At 25.9% G+C, this 20,416-nt stretch overlaps 1 protein-coding gene across 3 annotated transcripts in view; it reads right to left on the bottom strand.

The window, feature by feature from the left end:
* Window positions 1-200: 200 nt before the first annotated feature.
* The window catches only part of Rab5 (RAS oncogene family member Rab5), a 127,776-nt gene continuing 107,560 nt past the window's right edge, over window positions 201-20,416 (bottom strand). The window contains exons 6-7 of one of the 3 annotated variants that reach the window (XR_012755192.1): window positions 6,791-6,983; window positions 201-5,839 (exon numbers count right to left, since the gene is read on the bottom strand). The gene's annotated coding sequence lies outside the window, so the exon portion shown is untranslated. Of the gene's footprint in view, window positions 5,840-6,790; window positions 6,984-10,642; window positions 10,818-20,416 lie in introns of all 3 variants that reach the window. The other 2 variants (XR_012755191.1, XM_075356609.1) reach the window with 2 other exon arrangements.

Raw genomic sequence — 20,416 nt, forward strand, 5'->3', positions numbered from 1 at the left:
TAATTTTTTTAAATAAAAATATGAAAATATAAATTATAACGACTAAAAAAGGAATGGAAAAGGAATTAGAAATGATACTGAAATAAAATAAAATAAAATTCTTTTTTTTGATTTATAATAATAATTTTATACATTAATAAACATTTCAATTTTAAACAACTTAGAATAAATATAATACATTATTAATAATAAGCAGTTGATAATGATAATTAAAATTTATTTGATCAATATAAAAATTAAACAAAAAAATTATTTTCCCCTGAATGTAACTGATTATGTGTACATACATGAATATTATTTAACATCACAATTTATTTTATTAAATAATTATTACTTTATAAACTACATGCTCTATATATGAGCACGCAGTAATTTTCACATTTTTTTTATATAACCTTACCTTGCATATACCTAAAAATGTAGCATTATAAAAATATATTTAAGAATATGAATAAAAAATTAGGGGTTGGATTAAAAGTAGGATCAAATTAATTTATTTACTTGAATAATGGAATGTATGTAAGACTTTTCTTTATTAAAAATAATATTCTGTTCTGTTTTTGGTTATTCAAAATCTCATCTATTTACTGGATTAATACAAACAATGTTTAATTAAGTTTATAAATTTGAAATATATAAGCTATTTTAATCATCAAATTCAGTATAAGCACCAAGTAATAAACAACACTGTATTACTAGTATTGTTTATTCCTTTAATTTTGAAAATAAGCAAAGCTTAAAATTAAACAAAATTAGATACAAACATAACAGCAGCCAATTTCTCACAATATTAATAAAAAGATCTCTTTATCAAAGAGATCCGATTTGAGTATGATTAGTAATATTATAATATTATAATTTATATTAATATATCATAATATTTTTCTATGATCTCAGAACATTTCCCAAACAGATGCTTGAAAGAACTCAGCTTTGATAAACCAAAATAAACATAAAGTGAACTTTATCTAAATTTTATTTATAAGCACCAAGCAGATGGATTTCAAAATTTTATCCCAAACAAAATTATATTTTTTCAGGAATAAAATTAATTATGAAAAAAAAATTCAGTGTAATTTGAATCATACAGATTCTTAAGGTAGTTAAATACTTTTTCAAATACTTTCTATCAGTGACAGAAAATAATATTACCTCATTTATTCAAATTCCAGTTAACCGATTCAAATATCAGTTTACAGGCAATTTCAAAAAATCAACAAATACAATTTATAATGAACAGCCAACATCATGAACAAATACAATTGAAATGTACAGTTGAAAATGTTTTTACTTTATAGACTATACCGTTTCATGTACACAGAACTAACAAATGCATAATGTACTCATACTAACATCTGCAGAGAAGATGTATTAATGCACTTTATATTACAACATGTGGCCTATTTCACATTGTAAGCATTACTACCATTCTCTGTGAACACTTTTGTTATAATACATATTTTATAAATCTACTTTATATTTTAATATATTATCTTGTGTTATATATATCCATTTTTCATTTTTTTCCTTTAATGCAATAATGTTATGTGGTTATAGAACATAACAATTTTGAATTTGGCTTTTTCAGCAATTTAAGATAAACACAACCTTATAATTGTAATATATACTCAAGTATTTTTGTTTATTAAATTTCACTAATCTAGAAGTACTCTAATATATATTAAATTTGATGACTAAAATTTTGTATTGTAAATAAAAAGAAAAAAAATTATATGCCATTTTAATCATTAACAGTTAAGGACTAAGTAAATTATTAAACTTGCAGTATTTTGCATAATATAAATCAACTTTTAAGAAATGGAATGATAAGATTCAAAATATAATGTCCGTAGTTATGATCTGTTTTTATGGTAACTGTAACTTATTAAGGTAAAGAACAAAAAATATTAAATTACATTCAAGTTAACTTTAAAAGAAAAAAACTCACTATTAATTTTCTACAAAGCATATTTAAAAATAAATTGATCTTTTTTGTGATTCTAGCTTTGTGTATCTTGAGTAAAAGTGAGAAGAATTAGGAATAATTTTCATAACTGACATTTAGTGTCTTCAAGAAAATTGAAAAAGTTGGCAGGTATATGTAGATGTCTCTTCTTAAAAAAGTAAACAAAAAATAATTATAGGAAACTTGTTAGTGTATTACAATACATAGGATAATTATAAAAGACAAAAACTTATTTATCAATAATTATAAAGAAAATAATACATAATGATTTAAAGAAAATTATAATAATGATAATAAACTACAACACATACTTATATTCATAACACAGTATACAAAAATAATATTAAATTTAACACAAGTTTATTAAATCTATACTATAAGTATTAGTTACATAATTTGCAAGAATTTACATGCTAAAAAGTTTAATTACAATTTATTTTTAACTTATCCGTATTAAAAAAAAAGTAATATCACTGTTATGGAAAAACATTATAAAATAATTTTAAAACACAAATTTATCGTTAATATAGTTAGTTCTCTTATAATGTTTTATAACATATCTGCTATCAAATTATCTACAACAGTAGAGCATACTACAAAACATCTTCGGTCTGTGCTTGCAAGAGGACAACAACATTTGGATAGGATCATTTTAATCTGTAGCTTTACTGTTTATATCAGCTTGTAATGAGCTTTTTTTCATTAAAATGTATAGTGTGCTGATTAGTTATAGCCTATACCATTAAAACTTTGTGATAAAATTATAATCTCTACTTCCTCTTATTTTCTATTCAGCAGTCAACAGTTAGTTAAACGAACCTGCACTTCAATAACATCATAGTTCAGGAAGTTAATAAATATTACTAAATTAAAAAAAAAAAATGAATCAAACTGTTACAAAAAAAAGAACAAAATTTATAAAACTGCTCAGTATTAACCTAAATAATTTTTTTTTTTTTTTAATGAAAGTAAAAAATAATCAATTACAAAAGATTAAAGTGAAGAATAATAAATAAATGTCAAGAATTTTGCTCAGTTGAATCAATAAATGGTTGTTAGTTTTTTGTAGTTCCAGCTGCCATGCATAATATTTTGCTACTTTGCAGCAATAATGTTTTGTGATAAGGTATGAATACTACTCCTGATTATGTATTTTGTTTTGAAGTTGCTGATTATATTTTTCCTTTGTATTTATGAGATGCTTTATTGTTTGAATTGTATAAATCAGTCGTATGCAATTATAATTTTAAAAATGGGTGTATTAATAATTCTTAAGGTTTGTTTATTTAAAACTAAAATTTAAACAAGAGATGGACATAAATAATCAAAATACAGTAAAACAACTTTGCCACAACAAAGTTGTTATAAAATGAATGATTAGGCTGTGAATTCTTTGCCCTTACTAATGTGAAATTTTTTGCATCAGATACATGATGTCATATATTTAATGTTAATTAATAAATTATTTAATAAAGTAATAATCGAAAATTTTTTCTTGATTTAAACTGAAGCTTTTTGACATTATGTCAAGAAAACACATCTGTGAATGTGTTTAGCGGTTAACTCTTCACTGTAATGGGAGAAGTATGGCAAATGGCATGAGAATCACAGAAATAAGTAATAATTGTTATATTAATACATTAAAGGAATTCTATGAAGTTGTTTCTATGTAATATATCTTAACAGATATGATCCTTAAAACTGTAATTCAAGGACAAAAATGCTAATATAAATATTAATCCAGCTCTTTAAAAAGTTTCTTCTTTAAAAATTATATACTAATAACAGATTATACCACATTTTTAATTTTATCTACTCAAATTTTATCAATATAAAACTTATTATTCTGATAATAATTTCTTAGATAATTCTATTATTTACTAACAGCAGCCTTAGTCATGTGAATAGAATAGTTCCCTTGATTACATAAGTTAAGTAACGTCGGGCATAGTTAATAAATGGATGGTGACTATTTACATTATAAAATGCTGGTATCCTGTAGTTGTTTGGAGTCAGGAAAAAGACAACCTGCCTAAAACCAGAGAAATTGCAAAAAATGATCATAACGAATTCTATAATTTATTCTGAAGTAAAATGCTTAATGTTTCAGTTAATAAATATAACTAATTTCCACGAGTGCTATTTAATCAACCTACAATGACATCAGTAAAATGTAATAAGTTATTAATGAAAGAACAGACATTCCTTTTTTTTAATGAATTATTTATATTTAATATAAGTTATATATTCCTATATGTTTAAAACATATATCTCATTATAAGAAAACCCTACATTTGTTAATCGTTTTTAAAAGTTGTTCCCCATTAATTTCTCCAAGTTTTATTTATCCATTTTTATATGTACATATATATATAAATGGTTTTGAAATATTTTCCAGGAATTACACATTATATTAGAACCAACGGTATTTTTTTGTTACCATAACCTGTAACAATTTTAAAAATGTAGTAAAAACCAGACAAAAATCAGTAAAATAATTTCTCACAATAAAAAAATTATTATTTGATTAATTTATTATTTTAAAAACAATATTAAAAATAACAACAATTTTTTTAAAAACAATAAAAATTTTAATTTTTTTTAATCAAAAAGCAATCAGTGCAACATAGTAAACAATTATTAAAATAATAATATAGTAACAACAGACAGATGAATAATAAAATAAAAATATTATATTTTCAAGTCTTTTAATTTAACTATATATATATAATATTAATTGTTTTGGTACAAATATTTATATATATTTATCATTTGAAAATAATTGAAGTGGTATTTTATAACATACACAACAGTGTTATTGTTTGTTTAATAACACTGTTGTTATATTATTTTTATAATAATATTTTATAATAATAAAATAACATTTAAAAGTTATAGTTCAGTGTTATAATTATTTAATAACAACAATAATGTTTAATTATAAAAATAATTATAATAATTTTATTTAAAATTTTTGAATTTTATATATTTAAGGGTAATTTTTATCTTACATGTACATGCATTTTGTTCACACCCACAAATATGTCTGTAAATGTAAAAATACCAACATGTCTTTAAAAATTTGTTATAGTTATATGCATTATAAGATAAATATTTAAAAATATGTCAAAATAAAAAAAAAATTATTTCAATTTTTTTTTAACAAAACAAAAAAGTACCTAATTTTTTAAATTAATTATTCATAAGTATGAATACATAATCATTTTTAAAATACTAATTTACAACTTCATATGTAATTTTAACAATCTTATTTTGACAAATATTCTTAAAAATTATTCCAACTGCATTTGTACAGGATATTTAAAAACTTAAAAATATACATTATTCATAATAATTTTTTAATTTAAATAATTATAATTATATAATAAATCATGTAATCACATTCATAATCAAAAAGATATAACTTACCAGTTTAGCTTAAGGAATAAACAAAACACTGATAATTTATAACAAAAAAATGATTTTTTAATTAATAATATAATGCATATATTTATTTATATTTATATATACAAATACATAAATATAATTATTCATTTCATAAAACAGATGTTTAAACAATGTCCCCTACCACCAAGGAACATGCTTCTTCATTTAGTCCCAGACTAATAAAAAAAAATATATATGTATAATAATAATATAATAATCACATCTACACATGTTGAAAGTCCATGTTTATATATTTAGTCCAATATCGATATTAACCAATTGCACAGTCCAAAACTCATCAATCCAATCACACATTTTATTTCAATTCATATTTATAATTAGATTTCACTGATCGATGAATAAAAAATGTATCGACAGCAGCAGATGATCATAATCCAATACCCCCTAGCTACGCACGAAACACATCTACAAAAAGAACAAATTATAAATTGAAAATTTTTTTCAAAGTACCAAAATAAATCAAACAAACAGGTTAAAATATTTAACTCTAATAAAAAAGGAATAACTATTTTTAATGTATTTATCACATTCCAGAAAATATTAACTAAAATGGTATAAAATAAAAAAACTTATTTATAATTAGTAAAAAAATTGCTGATTTCATCCAATTTGCCTTTCATCCAAGGGTCCTGAATTTGAATCCCAGTCAGGAATGGCATTTTTCATATGCTACAAAATTCCATTTACATATTCCCACACACAAGATTCAAAGCTTCTGTGGTGAATTAATGAGCCATGAAACAAAAAATAATAATTTTTCAATGCGGCAAAAAATAACACTTTAAAATTAAATAAATAAATGCCTTCAAATAATTAAATTTTTTTCTGAAGACCTTTGAAAACTAATTAATAGCTCTTCTTCCCTGGATTATCTGGTGGCACCGTTTGCAGCAGCACCCATTCATTAAAAGCTTAAGAATAAGAAACCCTTGAGTATGAAACAATACATATAATATGTTTGATTTAAATTGTGCTGTTTATTTAATATCTTGTTTTTGCCAATTATAGTTTGTCTTTAAATTTCATATGGCTAAGTATCATGAGGTGCACATAAAAACCAAGATCTCAATATACTTGAGCAGTATGAAACTTATAGATACACTAAATTAGAGAAAAATAGTATTATTAACAACCACAAAATAATTGAATATATAATTTGATTGTATGCTCAAGGGATTTGTTAAACTTTTTATGACAGATGATATTAAAAATTGTGGTACCAGATACTTAATTGAAGAAGTAACCAATAACTAAGATTTAAATAGTGTTTGGAAGAAATAGTTCCATTAATTTAATGTTTAATAAGGTTAAACATACGTTTTTTTTATTATAATGTAAGAGATATTTTTTACATACACATTTCATTATATATTATTTAAGCAGCTTTCGTTTACAGCACAAGGCCATTTACCGCAACCACAAAATGTAATTTTCCTCTGTTAAACAGATCATCATTATATGCACATTTTAATAAAGAAAAAAGAGAACAAAATGTTGCTTCATTAAGATGATAAACTATATGCCATATAACCAGATTATTTTGCAACACCTGAAACACATCAAGGAATAGCATCCTAAAAATTAAAATAAAAGATAAAGTGCCTATATCTAACTAAAAGCCATGCTTAATATGTCCATTCCAATAGATCACTGAGGCTAAACAACACAATGTACAGTTTCATGAATTAAATTAGGAGAATAAGTCACTACAGTCATATTTGTTTTTGGTACATAGGTGATAATAACCTGTTCAGTTATTCACCTAATTATAATTAAAAAAAAATAATTTTATTTCTCCTACTTGCTCCCACCCAAACATTGGTTAGTATTATGGTTATTTTGCCACAAAGCTAACCTCTTCACTTTCTCATATTTACTTTCTTACTTGACATCATCCAAAAACTCCCATCTTGGTCTTCTTCTCATACATTAACTTTTCTACCTTTCTCTCAAAAAGGAGGTAAATCAACCCGAATAGACTGCCTACTACAACACATTATTATTGACATAATACTGCCATAATGTCTTTAAAAACCACTGTATATCTTCAATCTAAATAAATTTGATATAATGTATTTCTTTACTTACAGAACATGATATTTACATTGTTTACTCTCAAACAGTCATCATTTCATTTTACCTTTATCAATGTACAATTAAACTATAAACATTCAGAAGCAATATATAAGTTTAACTAGACCAGAAGTTATAGATTTCACAACTAATTTCTTTCACGACAGGTCACAGTCAACAGAATCTAATTACTTTAAAATTACTTACTGATCATTTAATAAAATATAGTAATCAAAAACAAATGCTGCAGAATCTTATTGGACTATACCATAATAAAGGGTAGCAGCACAACTGTGGGATGAAATATGAGCAAGATGACCAGGCAATAACATCCTAAGCTTGGAAGAGTCAAACAAGTGTTATATTACATCCATTGTATACATGCACTACTTCTGACAGATGCTGTTTTTATATACACTTCTGATAAAATTTACTGTTTTTTCTACATTATATTAAGATGTAATTTTAATTAGTAGGTTATAATCCTTTGATCGTACGTCAGGTTGCTTAATAATTACTTACAAATCACATGTACACGAATTTTCTAATTGATCTTTTTTCAGTTTCAATATTTTTTCTCAGTAATCAGAAATGTATGCTTCTAAGAGAAAGTAACAATAAGCCAAGTTGATCTTTATTAGTCCTGTTAAGAGAATTAAATATGACGTGGTCATTACAACAGTATGTCCTATTTAAATAATTTTCCATGAACATTATATATTCACAAACAGGGAAAACCAGTTTTTTCAAGGTTTACAGATGCATTACTTTATCATTAACAAAGCATATGCAGGTTGATAGAAAAATCTAGTTGGCCACCAGTGCTTTCTGAAGAAAGAATACTAAACATGTCCAATTCTATAGCAAAAAGTCTACCAAATCTGTGTAAAATTGATCTAGCAGAAAAATAACAGCTTGCAACTGTATTTAAAAGCAGCCTGGAAAATCTCTACAATTTCCTTCATAAAGAGACAACAGTTTAACAATAACATCTAAGTAAATATTGAGGTTTTCCAAGAAACAGTTCATGAAGAAGTCTTAAAGAAATTCCAGAAACTTAACTTATATCAGCTTCACCAGCAACAACATTACACATTAATAATAATGAAAATTTTTGAAAATAACTAAATGCATAAGAACTTGTTTAGATGTGCTGGAAAATGCTTCCGTCACTACTCTAAAGAAATGTAAATGTAACATAAGTGTTTCAGTTAGGTTCAGTTTTAGTTATATTATTAACAAAATAAGTAAGTTAAAATTACATAGGAAAAAACTAGAATATACAAATCTGCTGTACATTCCAAAACATATTCTAATAACATTATGTACTGCACATTTAACTAAGAGGCTGATGGTTTGGTTGAGCCATTATGTCTGCTAGAAAAATTAATACAATACATTTAATACTTATCTCACTTTTCTTGTAGAATGTTTTTTTTTTTTATGAATGATAACTATTACCTAAGATTTTAAATTACTTAAATTCTTAATCATTATTCTCTCTGATAATGACATAATAAACTGAAAAGCATTTAAGATAAATATTTGGTAAATAAACCAATATATCCTTCTGGTCTGGTGGTTCATTATTTTTTAACACTCTTAGCGCCATGTGTATCAATCTGATACATTTTTGGCAATGTCAAACGGCCACGTGTATAATTTTGATGCACACGTAATGGTCTTAATAAATAAATAAAAAATGTCTGGCCTGGGGTGAAGTTTTATTGATTTAGGCGTGGCGCTAAGAGTGTTAATATTGAATATTTTGGGAGAGGAAAGTTGGTTACAAAAAAAAATCTTATTTTAAGGATCAGTAACATAAAATTTTGAGCTAAATAATCATCTGACAAAAATGAATGATTTTTTAAAGCTATATATTCAGATCCCAGGTCAAATAGTAAATTGCAAACCATATAAACTGTTGGTTTCACAACAGCTGAACATATCAGGGTGTAACATTCTGAAAACTGAAGGATGTGAAAAAATCTAAATATCACTGGCCAAAGCCTCATTTAATAATTTATCTACAAACAACTGCACAGAGTATCTCTATACTCAGTTGGCGTTAATTAGCAAAGACCAATAAGTACAACAGGTATGATATATAAATAAAAAAATAAAAGAACCAAAACTGGTAAGTAAACAAAATAAATAATTTGCTGAACTATACCAAACTAGTCATTCCAATAATTTGAACAATTCATAAAGATACTCTTTTCATTCTTTTTTTACAAATTATTTTACATAAGTTTTTAAGATATTAATGAAGTTGTGATTTCAAAAAACGGCTAGAAATTAAAAAGTTCATTGCTGCAAGGTAATTAAAAGTTAAATTAAGTTCTGCCAGTACAGATTGCAACGTATTGAAAATATAATCCTACCCAATTTACAATCATGGCTAATAAGATCAGTAGTTTTCATTTTCTATATTTTTCACAAAAATCATGCACTGTACAAGATAAACACTCAAGATGTAAATAATGAAAAAAAAAAACATTTTATGTAATTTTCAATGTTATATGACCTCTATAATTCAATCTATATATTTTAGAACCAAATGGTTCAACCTAAAAATTCTTAGACAGCAAAATCTTGAAAAGTATAAATATTATTAATAAATTAAAAATTCTAATATCTGAAATAAACTAATTCAGAGTTAACAATGCTGAATCCATTCTATGTGCAGTTGCACAATATTTAGTTGTCTTTTAGAAAGTAATCACTATATTAAACGACAACAAAAAAAAATTTTAAAGAAGAATAACAACTTAAATTCAATTTCCAATCTGAGTCAGTCATACCGCATTTTCAAAACAATAAAATTAGAACGTAATTTTAAAGAAATACATTCAACTCAGTATATTTAGTGATCCAACAGCTAAAAAGAATGTAGTAATTTTTAAGTAAGAATTCTTAACTATTTTTACACCAATAAATATGCTAATAATAAAACAAAAGCAGAAATTATACACACTACACACCACCTAGCAAAGAAAAAATAAAGATTCAGTTAAAACATTATAATAAAGAGTAATCAATATTAGCCAAAACTAAACTGTTTTTATTACAATTTTAATTATAAAATAAACCAAGAAGAAATTAAATATAAATTGAACTGATTAATCTGCATACTTAATTTTTCCTAATATGATTTTTAATCAAAGATAATTTAATGTTATTATCTTTTCAAGTCTTCAAAATTTGGTCTGTGATGTTAAATTTTCTGATATTAATATTGTTTCTAATATTCACTGGTTTTCTCATGTACTGTCAACGTATCAAATAATGATGTCATTAAACTGGCCATCTACATTTAAAGAAACATTAATACAGTAGCTGTAAAATAATCATTATGTGAATACATAATTTCAATAATTTAAATATTTACAAACACACATATCTTCCAAAAATTGATAATATTATCATGTGAAATTGACACTAAAATGTATTTCATTAATAAAAAATTATCATCAATAACAACATATTCAAGATACCAAAGTAAAGAAAATAAATAAAAGAGTCAATCCATTTGAAGTGAACCCAAGGGTGGTTGCTTAACCAATTCAAAAAAAACTGAAACTTACACACTCGTTTCCTATATTTAAGCAGTTACATTTGTTTTAATTGTTTATATTTGTTGCTTTGCAGTTAAATTTGTTGTTTTGTTTTTATTTAAGCAGTTAACCTGTGGCGGCCATTTTTGTTAAGGTTGCACATCTATTTTTGTAATTGTAAAGTGCTACGGAAAAAATTACTGGTTCTGGAAGGATGAAACAAAGTAATTTATTCATATTTTCTCAAGGTAAAAGATTGGCCAGTGGTTTATTTACCTGTCTTTCTTCTTTCTATGAGAAAATTACCAATAAATTTGAACATGAAAAATGGTGAAATTTCATTTTTGGTAATTTTTTTCAAGAGGCAGGGATGGCATACACAGTTTGAATTATTTTTTTATGTGTAAGTGTATGTTAGAAGTTTTACCATAAATAATATTAATGGTGATATATTTACCCTTAAATTTTTATGAATTTTTGAAAACTAATTTTTTTTTAAATTCAAATTTTGGCTTTCAAATAACTCTGATGGGGCTGGTGATAAAAATCTCAAATTTGCACAACTTCCAGTGTTTTTGTAAATGTTTATGGAAAATAAAAAAGTTTCTTGTATTGTACTAATAAAAAAGTTATAATCACTCAAAAATCATAAAAAAACCTGTTAAAAACAATACCATTTTAACTCATTAAATAAGTGCTCCAAGGGGGTTTCTTATCTTCTTGGCACTAATATTTTATACTTATTACTATAGTTGAAATAGACTAGTTTGAACCACCATTCAACTGCAGTGTACGATATTATATCATGTGCTTGAAGTTATCTTCAGTCATCAGGATTAAAGTTGCAACATGCTCAGTTTGCAATTACAGACTGAATAGTCTGTCATTAGTTGATGACCTGTTCACATTTTAATGATTGTCTCAAATTTCATTCTGTGTTTTGAAGTGTTTATTAAATAAATTATAAAATAGTTTTACTTAATAATATTATACTTGCGAATTTTGAAATCAGTTATATTTACATTATTTTCAAGTAATTTCACATAAAACAATGGAAGAATGTTCCATAGGAATTTATGTAAATGAAGAGTGTCATAAAACGGTGCCAAAAGAACCCAATAAAATTTGTGAATTTAGCGATGAAAACCAACAACTTATTTTTTACGTGTTAATTCAGATGTCACTAGAGTTTGTAAATATCACGAAAAAACGTTTTTGTCAAAATTCAGTCTCACCTGTATGGACAATTCTGTAGTGACCCTTTGAGAACTCATAAAAAAACAGTTAAGAAAAACTTACAACAAATAACATTAGATCAAGCTCTTAAAGAACACATTTTTCCAAATTTAAATTTAGTTCCTGGAAAGTCTCTTTGTGTTAACCGTTTCAAAAGTATTTTTTCTCAGCAGAATAAAGAACCATATGAATGCGAAGACCAAGAGCAATACATTGACCCACATCACAATATTGAACAACTGGATGCTGCTTGTAGCATTTTGGGTGTATTACCTCCATCAAAACAGTGACTGGGTGGTTCTCACACAATTTCAAGAGAATTATCAGAAGAGATATCACAGCTGTTGGTTAACCACACTAAATAATACACTTACATTGCTACAAAAACAGGTTATTTAATTGAATAATAATTAAGATTTTACTATAATCCATTTTTTCTTTGATAGTGTTTACAAAAATAAACCAATATAAAAATGAAAACAAATTCTTGAAAAAAGATGTAGGCTATTCATTGAAATCACAGTTTGAGTAAGTTTTACAAGCATTTTTGAATCAAAATTGTATTAAGTTAAGTAAGTATTGGTATTGTTAAGTTCTCATTAAATTACGACCTATCATTAATAATTTTAAAAAAAAACTATTATAAAAACATTGAAAACATCAACTTTAACAATATAGGGGCTAAATATAAAAAATGTACAAAAATGTTAAGTTCAAAAATGACAAGAAACCCCTTTTCATGGCAGTTTTCAAACTTTTTCAAACAGTTTTTCATGTTCAACTTTATTTGTAATTATTTATAGAAAGAACAGAGATAGGTAAATAAACCACTGGACCAATCTTTTACCTAGAAAAAATATTATTAAATTGCTTTTTGTTTCATCCTTCCAGGACAAACAGTTTTTTAGTTTGAATTTTTCCGTAAACCTTACAATCACAAAAATAGGTGTGCACACCATATCAAAAATGGCCGCCACAAATAAACTGCTTAAATAAAAAATTTAAAAAAATAGTTTGAAGGTCCTGAAACATGTAGGAAACAAGTGGGTAAGTTTCAATTTTTTTTTTTAATCAAGCAACCAGCTTATATATTTTTTGTACACTTCAAATGGACTGACCCAAAAGTCCTTTTTTATCAGTACATCCTCAGCAATAACAGAATTTAAAAAATATCAATTCATTGATACAATACATAGAGCCCTTTTTGCACGCTAACAACAATTATACAGAAACTATATGGTTAAGTTAGCTCTAGACATTCTATAACCAATCATATAATTTTCAAATTTGATAACAAGATGGAAAATAAAATTTATTTAACTGTTCAAGTATTTTCTGTTTTTTAATTGCTTTTAATGAAGAAAATTAACTAGAGATATAATTCCCTGTATCAGAGAACTTACGGTCTTGTATGTAATGACCTTTTCTTGTTCTACTTCTTGAATACCTACAGTACAGGATAATGACAGCATTATAAGTTATTTATAACATTAGGAAATTATCAGAGAATAAGAATGAATGGTTATAAAAAAAAAGTGAGGGGTAATTCATTCTCCCTTCCCTAGCACTTGCTTAGACATAAAAGACCAAAGCTGAGTGAGGGACAAACCTGAACTGCTTACTTAATTCAGGTCATGACATTACAGATTCCTTGTAGGATTGTACAGCTACTAACAATTGCTCTAGTGAATACATTGCTTTAATACACTATTAAAGCCATTTACACACAATAAACAGTAAACAGTTTGCTGGAGAGAAATTTCAATTACTAAAATATAATTTAATCTTATATCTGATAAATTTTTTAAAAGTAATTTTTAACTATTTTTTACCAGATTACCCAAGAGTTAAAAAATATGTTTAGATGGTATGTTTGTCACTGCACTCATTACACTCCAGAACTATCCAGAATAATAACAGATATTCAAAATATAATTCTTTTCAATAGTACGAGTGAGGCAATTTGAAGAAAATGAAGATATGTAGAAAGTTATTCCAAATTATGTGTCTATGAATGTATATATTTTTATGTACATCTGACATAAAAAAAAGAAGACAAAACGTACCATTTTAAGCTAAAGTATATAGTTTAAATACTGAATTTTAAAATGTTTAAGGATTATGTTTTCAGATAAAGACTATCTACGTGTCCACATTTGCATAATAAGACTAACACTAAGTACATCTTAATTTGAAACACTGTAAAAGCAAAATTTAATATCTATGAATTCCCTGCAGTCATTTATCTGGACCTAATGGAATTCTGCCATCAGAAATAAATTTCTTTTTCTTTTCTTCTATATCATAATTACCTTATTTACTTTTTCACATAATTGAATAAAAATGATTACAAAGTGGGTTCCTTCCATGTCAGTTTTTTAGTTAATTTTTAATATCTTACTCAGTCTTAGGTAGATTAGTAAATGGCATCTCCTTACAGCCTGAAAGTTCCAAAACACCTGAGACATGTCGCATAGCATCTTGGAAATAATATGCAATTATTAGATTACTTAAAATACCAATAATCAAAGCCATGTTTAGTAAACTAGTTCTTGCTAGAACATTAAAGTTTAACAGTGGTGTATGTATTTGGAGTCAATTTACAGCTAATAACCATAATTATCAATGCCATCTATTATATTAAAAGAAAAAACAAATTATAACTGTTATTTCCTTTGTAGAACAGAATAAAATTATATTCTGTATAATATTAACATGAGACTGTATAATATTAACACTAATTACAATATGCAATAACAGAAATAAAAAGATTATATTCAATGCTTTAAATTATGATATTATTTAATTGTTATGACATTATACTCTATGTATTTTTTTAATAAAAATAAATAATCAACTAAAAAGCAAGTACTGCACAAACTGAACATCATTTTGATTTGAGTACAAAGCAAGGTTATCAACACAACTAAAAAAAAAACACAATATAAAGCTACTAATAAATTCCATCTCCTTAAAACCTATGGTTCCACAAAAACTTAAAAATCTCAGATCATCAAGAGAAAACAAGATTTTAAAAGTATGAATGTATTCTAACAGTTTATTAACAGCACTTTTAGAAAACCTCATTTAAGTAAGGCTGGATCCAAATTTCACTCTGTTGAATAACTACACAGTGTAAGCTTCTAGTGATTATTAAGAGGCTAATGGTTTATACTCATATTTGGCAATTTACTGACGCAACCTAATTTGAACACATGAAAGATATACCAAGGATGATTGTAAGCTATTATATAAGTTAAGTGAATACAAACAAAAAAAGAAACAAAGCTTAAGCCAGATATTATTATGAAATGCTGATGTGTCATTAAGAAAGAATTAATAATCTAAAATTACAATAAACATAAAAATAGTTAGTTAGCACAAGAACTACATAAAATAGAATAAACCATCCCACGAAAACATAACGTAGTTTTGAAAAAAACAAAAGAGAAGACAATGTTGTAGGACAAAAATTAATAAGGATGTATATAAAGAGATCTATATATAAATATAAAAAGAATCTTAGGAGGAGTAACAAGTATAGTGAAAGTTAGAATTATATACTGAAGGTCACAGGTTAGATTTCTGATTCAAGCGTAATGTACAAGTACCTATGTACAAAATACCGTGACGCAAAAGGATTATAAATTTATAATAATGTTTAAAATAAAATGTTATTTTAGACAAAATTTAATTTTAATTTTTTTTTTATTAAAATAAAATTTTAATGATCAAGAGAATAAAAAATAAATATTTTGGATCAAAATTTAATTAAAGACTAAATACACAAATGATATGTGTGGTAGTACAAAGATATCATAACGAAATCTCTGAAATTTTCAGAGAAAGATTGAAAAAACTTGTCAGTATTAATATATAAAGCAATCGTATAAAAAAAGTCATATAAAAAATAAAATTACAAAAAAAAACATTTTTTTTTCAATATACAAAATCACTACAAAATAATCTTAGAAACTAAATGAAACATATTTCAATACATATTCACTATTGCTTTATATATGGCAACAGATATATTTGCAAAGAATCTATTTATTTACTATCATAGCCAAAAGAATTTGATAACGTTACACACAGACAAAAACGTTCATCATAACAAAAGTGTAATATTTAACATCCAAACACTGAATTTATAGCAGATACAATCTGTTCTGTTACTTCAAGACTGTAGTTATGAAGATTTTAAAGATATTTACCTTAAAACGCCATAAGCACAGAAAAATAAAAAAGTTAATTAGATATTAATTAGTTATTGGATAGGCTGGAAAAGTGCGATGAATATGAAAAGAGAGAAGTTTATGGCAGAATCTTGAAAAAAAGAAAAGATTGGTGGGTCATATATTAAGGTACTCAGGATTAACGAATTTGGTTGTTAAAAGAACTGAAGAGCAAACAGTAAATGAAGCCAGATATTAGAATTATGGAACAATCACTAAAAATGAAATGCTATTTTATAATAAAATAGTTTTTTTTTAAATAAATGAATTTTTTAGCAACGGTACTTCATAAATAAGAATGTGGAAAAATATCAGAATTATAACTACTAAACAAAATTCATATTTAACAGGGTCAAAAAATGAACCAGCAGCCAATTTTTAAACGAAATTCTTAAACGAATATAAAATATGAAAAAATGAACGTAAAATAACAAGTTCGGCATTTTAAAGTAAAACAATATATAAAAAAAAAGGGGAAAAAAATACATATATGGATAAGAACAAAACTACAAGAACTGTAAGAAAGTCACAAAATCTACTGTACTGTATAATAAAATATGTAATGAACATGATATGTGTAATCAATAATTCCTAAAATGATAGGAAATTAAAAACAATATTAGGGAGTATAAATGAAATAAAACTACAAGAAAATCAGGCTTCAATTAGCTTAAATCAATTTTTACAAGAAGCAATAATATTAAAACCACCCACCTGCTAAAATTATTTTCTCCTCAACAAAAGTTTTCCTTGTAGTATTTTCTTAACAAACAAAATCATTAACCTACTAAAATTGCTACAATGTTGTTAAAAGGGAAAATTTAATGGCCCGTAAAAGATAATGGTCCTCATGTGTCACTAATGTATAACATTATTATTATAAGATATAATTATGTATAATTCTGATTTGGTAAAATCTAAAACTAATCATTTTCTTTAATGATCACAGATATTGCCTGCTTCAATATCTTTTAGTCTAGTCAGTTCACTTAGACCACAATACAACTGTGGTGTAACAAAAAAGATCAAAATAATAAGATGTAAGAAAAGCATCAGTAACTTCCAAATTATATTCCTAATATATCCACCCACAAGGGTGGATATATCCACTAACCACAAGGGTTATCCAATAATTAAACAGACAAACATTTTTAGTGAAGACAACAATTAATGTAGGCAACTGAAACTTTTGTGAGTGTTAATTAGTTGGCAACCTTGTTAAGTGTTAGTCAGCTGTTCGATTCATATTTACGTAACATAACCTCTAAAGTCTAAGTTATGATGACGTGTCCACTCAAAGAAAGCACTTTTGAAGAATGGCATTCTGTGATCTGATTTTTACTTTCGGAAAGTGTACAATTGTCAGAAATATTCCCTTGGATGAACAATCAATATGGCAGTAGTTGCATGAACTGTGTAGTTTTTACATTTAAGTGGAAAAGTTTAAAAGTGGCCGCAAAAGCATGACCGGCAAGCACTGCTCCGGGTGTCCAGTAACAGTGTCGACTTTGGCGTTAGATTCTCATATTGATTCACTTATCCAACAACTTACAGTTGAACAAATTGCTGAAAAATGTCAAATAAATGTTGGCACAACTCATTCAGAACAAATTGAATAACCATAAGATTTGTGCAAGGTGGGTTCCCAGAAAGCTTACTGTTCATTACAAAGCTGAGAGATTTTGCACTGAACTCAAAAACTGTTTCAATAACAAATGTGACGAATTTATAGGCAGGATTTTAACCTGTGATGAAACTTGGATACATCGATTTGAGCCAAAAGTCCACGCATACAGTGGAAACACCCTGAATCGCCTGTATGTAAGAAATTCAAAACGCAACCATCAACTGATAAGATTATTTTAACCATCTTTTGGAGTGCTTATGGTCTGATTTTCTATGGTTATTTGGAGGAGCAACACACTATCAACAGCCTATACTATTCAGCCATGACTGGGAACAGATTCAAGCCCATATTGAAGGGGAAATGTCTAGGATAGCAGAAGAAAGGTGTGCTTCTTCTTCAAGACAATGCTCAACCTTATACGGCACACTGGAAACTATTGGCAAAGTGGGTTTGGAGCATCTACCTCATCCTTTGTACAGCCCTTTGGATTTTTATCCGTTTGGTCTGTTGAAGACGTTTTGTGTGACATCAAGTTCAACGACAACAAAGAGGTAATGAAATTACAGTGAAGAGTCACTTTTGTAAGTACAAAACAGGCTTTGAAGTCAAGGTAAAGAATTCTTCACTGAGGGAATAAGAAAACTTGTAAAAAGATGGGGCAAGTGTATAGAAATTGGTGGGGATTACGTTGAGAAGTAGAAAAAAAAATGTATTTATTTAATAAACCACTTTCGCTGTACAGCTATTTGTCTGTTTAATTACTGAATGACCTTCGTAATATTCTGTAATTTAATCTGTTTTTGGCAAACAAATTTACTGAAGAGAAACTTTTATATTATTAAATAAATATTAAGTGATATTAAAAGACAATTTTTATAAAATAAATAGTATAGAAAGGCAAATAATATTATATCTTAAGATTTTTATGATGCAACACGTTCAAAATTTTAATGATTTTAAAATTATCTAAAATGGAGATTGTATGTTAATTATCATTATGAATCGTAACTTGTACATATAAATCATACTTACACAAACATTTTCATTTATGCAAATTTATGTGATATCCAAATTTTTCTTACTCAGCCACATCATTAATAAATATGTGAGGTACCATGGAAAAATGTTACTTACTGTCTCTAAGTTCCAATTTAAGCTTTTAATATATTGTTATTAAAGAATTAAATGTTGTAAAGTGTATATTTAAATTTTAATTAATAGTAGCTTACAATCAAAAATATTCAAAGCATTGAAATTTTCTATCACTAGTCTTTAGTGTCATTTTCTTCACTTAAAATTGTCTTTAAAAAAAAATTAATTAAATTATCAATTTAATATTAATAAATAATTAGTTACAGCTATAATTTGAAGGAATTCAATAAATATTATATAATAATTAACAATAATTATAATTTTGTGTTAATTAGCCATTGAAAGTGTAATAATGAACAGTATCATAAATATGTTGCATTTAATATATTTAAAATTAAGTAGAAAAATAAAAATTATTGTGAACATACATAAATATCAGTTTCCAATATAGCCTAAATAAATATGTAGGCTTTAATGCCGGCTTGCCTACTCTAAAAGGATCAACTCACATCCTGAGTCAGACTATTCCACACTGACATGTCTGACTTCTCTTCAATTTTCTGATTTCCAAAAGATTTTTCAATCAAAATGATCAATTATTACATAAAGAAAGAGCTACCTAGAGAAACAAAGGAAACAATTCAGCATCTGGATGAATTTTTTAACTTGAGGACTGCAGTCAGTAGTTTTAAAATATGCTTCTCATGTTAAAATTTTATTTTTATTCTCATTTCTGAAAAGAAAGATACTAAAATAGTAATAGTGATTATCTTAATCACTATTCTATAAGGATATTTAAATGAGGTGTGAGTGTTCTTCAGACTCACAATCTTGTCAAGATCAATTCACCTTGAGAAACCATTGTCAATTAAACAAAATGTTTAAATACACAATACAGACATTCAGATAAATTAAAGCTACTTCTAATTTTAACTAGACCTATATTTGGCAAATCATATCTCAATTTACTGGCACCCAAAGAGAGGTGGTTAACATTTTGTACCTATAAAATTATTTGATTGCTGTTAAGAATTGAAATTTATTATAATGATCTTTCTAACAATTATATACATTTGTGAATTAAACCCAAAATGTTATTTGCAGAGGTGCATCCCTGCTCCCTAGGTTTTGTTTCTGAAAAGATTTTTACTGAAGCAAGGAA

Source organism: Lycorma delicatula, chromosome 2, assembly GCF_047948215.1.
Source record: "Lycorma delicatula isolate Av1 chromosome 2, ASM4794821v1, whole genome shotgun sequence".
NCBI classification, from domain to species: domain Eukaryota; kingdom Metazoa; phylum Arthropoda; class Insecta; order Hemiptera; family Fulgoridae; genus Lycorma; species Lycorma delicatula.